General features: G+C 78.8%; 2 non-coding genes across 2 annotated transcripts in view; both read left to right on the top strand.

Moving 5' to 3' along the window:
* The first annotated feature begins 1,082 nt into the window (after positions 1 to 1,082).
* LOC119878255 lies at positions 1,083 to 1,235 on the top strand. The gene has a single exon (XR_005386721.1). It is a non-coding gene; the product is annotated as a 5.8S ribosomal RNA (ribosomal RNA).
* Positions 1,236 to 2,346: 1,111 nt separating this feature from the next.
* LOC119878257 overlaps positions 2,347 to 2,500 on the top strand; it is a 4,743-nt gene continuing 4,589 nt past the window's right edge. Inside the window, exon 1 of the ribosomal RNA XR_005386723.1 lies at positions 2,347 to 2,500. This exon is cut by the window's right edge and continues 4,589 nt beyond it. This is a non-coding gene — a ribosomal RNA (28S ribosomal RNA).

The raw sequence follows: 2,500 nt of genomic DNA, 5'->3' as shown, positions 1-2,500 counted from the left end.
ATCTCCGCCCTCCCGCTCGTCGCCTCTCCCTCTCCCACCCCGGCCCACCCCCCGCCTCTGGGGCCTCGGGGCCCGGGTCCGGCTCTCCCCTTCTCCGTCGCCGCCCCCGCCGCCCCCCTCCCCTGGCCCTGCCCGCTCACGCCCCGCTTCCCGCTGCGGGCCCCCCCCCCCGCCCTCCGTGGCGAGGCGGGGCCCGGGTCGCGGTTGTGGGGAGGGCCGGGGGTCGGCCGGCCGGGTGTTTTCTCCTAAGGCGAGGCGAGGTGGTGGCTCCCGGGGGTGTTCCTCGGAAGCGAGGGGATCCGGCCGGCCCCGCCCCCGGTGGCTTTTGGGGGCGGGGGAGAGACCGGGGAGAGAGAGGGAGGCTGGCTGTCGGGCGGTGGCGGGGCCCGCGTCGCGGCGCCCGCCGGGCCCTGGTCCGTCACGGGCCGGCAGCGTCGGGGGGCTCGCGCCCCTCGCTTGGCGGTGTCGGCCGCGGCCGGCCGGGGGGAGGATCGGCGTCGGGGCGGCGGCGGCGGCGGCCTTTGGCCTCGCTCCCCCGCGCCCCGCCTCGCCCGTCCCCCCCCACCCTCTGTCCAGGTACCTAGCGCGTCCCGGCGCGGAGGTTTAAAGACCCTTTGGGGGTCGCCCGTCCGCCTCGGGTCGGGGCGGTCGGGCCCGTGGGGAGGGTCAGTCCCCTCCTCCAGACTCCGCCGCCTCGGTCCCCGCCACCCCGTGGGGTGTGCGGGGGGGGTCGCCACGCCACGTGCCCGGTCCACGCGGCCGCCGGGAGGGGGCTCGCCCCCTGCCCGGTGGCCGTCGTGCCGCGTCCGTGTGCGCGTGCGGCCGCCCCCCCCCCCCGCGTCCCCGGTGTGGCGTGGGGCGGGGCAGGTGGGAACCCCCTGGGCGCCTGTGGGGTTGTCCTCGCTCGCCCCCCGCGCCCGCGCGTGCGCGGCGGGGGCGGCGGCCGGACGCCCCGTCGTTCGTCCGACCCTTCCGACCTTCTCGGAGTCTGATCTCGTGGTCTCTGCTGGCCGGCCAGAGGCGCCCTCCGGGGATGTGCCGTGCCAGGGAGGGGGGCTCTCCCCTCCGCTCGAAACTCGTACGACTCTTAGCGGTGGATCACTCGGCTCGTGCGTCGATGAAGAACGCAGCTAGCTGCGAGAATTAATGTGAATTGCAGGACACATTGATCATCGACACTTCGAACGCACTTGCGGCCCCGGGTTCCTCCCGGGGCTACGCCTGTCTGAGCGTCGCTTGGCGATCAATCGCCGCCCCTGGTGGCGGCGCGGCTGGGGGTTCCCTCGCAGGGCCCGGTCTGCCGGGCCCTCCGTCCCCCTAAGAGCAGACGCGGTGGCCGCCTCCGCGTGCCTCCGTCCTTCCCTCCCTCCCTCCCCCGCTCCCCTCCCGTGCCCTTCCGCCGCGCCCGGTCCCGGCCGCCCGCGCCCGCCCCCCCGCACCCGTGCGGTGTGGTGCGGTGCGTGGGGGCCGGGGACCGGGCCGGCGGCGGGGCCGTGGTGGGGCGGGCGGTGGGGCGGGGATGTGGGGGTGACGTGAGAGGCGGTGCCCGCCCGCGAGAAAAGGAGAGAGGCGAGAGCTCGCGCCGAGGAGGGCCGCGGCGGCTGCCGCCGCCGCGGTCCCCTCTTGGGGAGATCCCTCGCGCCGCACGCGGCCACGGGGTCGCCCGGGTCGTGCGTCTGGGGCGGAGGAGCGGGGGTGTGTGGTTGCGGTCCCGCGCCGCCCCTCCGCTCCCCTCCCCTCGCCCTTCCCCGCTGGCGACCCCCGGCCTTCGCCCTGTCGGGGCGGCTCGCGCCGGGCCGCGCCCCGGGGCTGCGTGCCCCGGCGGCGGCCCGCGGGACGCCGCGGCGCCGCCCGCCGCTGCGCGCTTCCGCCCCCCCCCGGGTCGCGGCCGCGCCGCGCCGTTGCTCCCCCGGAGCCCGCGGTTGGGTCGCGTCGGGGTCGAGGCGGGCGGAGGGTCGCGGCCGTGGGAGGGACGTCGCGCGCGAGGAAGAGGGAGGCGTGGGGGCCGGGTCGTCGCGCGGGGCGGCGGGCGAGGGCGTCGCGGGCCGGCGGTCGGGGGCGACCGCCGCGACCCGACGACGTCCCGCCGCCCGCCCGCCCGCCGGCCGGCGCCCGCGCCCCCCCTCTCCCCTCGCCGCGCGGCGCCCGCGCCCCGGCTGCCCCCTCCGTCTGCGCGGCTCCCCCGCCCTCCGTGGCCCGGCAGGGCCCCTCGCCGCCGCCGCCGGCTCGTGCTCCCTCGCCCGGGGTCCCCCCCCCGGGGGGCCCCGTCGCCTCTCGTCCTTGGCTCTCTCTCCCGGCCTCGCGGCGACTCCCGCGCGCGCGTGCGCGCGCGCGCCCTCCGAGACGCGACCTCAGATCAGACGTGGCGACCCGCTGAATTTAAGCATATTAGTCAGCGGAGGAAAAGAAACTAACCAGGATTCCCTCAGTAACGGCGAGTGAACAGGGAAGAGCCCAGCGCCGAATCCCCGCCCCGCGGTGGGGCGCGGGACATGTGGCG

This window comes from Canis lupus, unplaced genomic scaffold (genome assembly GCF_011100685.1).
Source record: "Canis lupus familiaris isolate Mischka breed German Shepherd unplaced genomic scaffold, alternate assembly UU_Cfam_GSD_1.0 chrUn_S1305H1483, whole genome shotgun sequence".
Lineage (NCBI taxonomy): Eukaryota > Metazoa > Chordata > Mammalia > Carnivora > Canidae > Canis > Canis lupus.
Note: the sequence above shows the minus strand (reverse complement) of the source record. Positions and strands in the feature narration are given on the sequence as shown.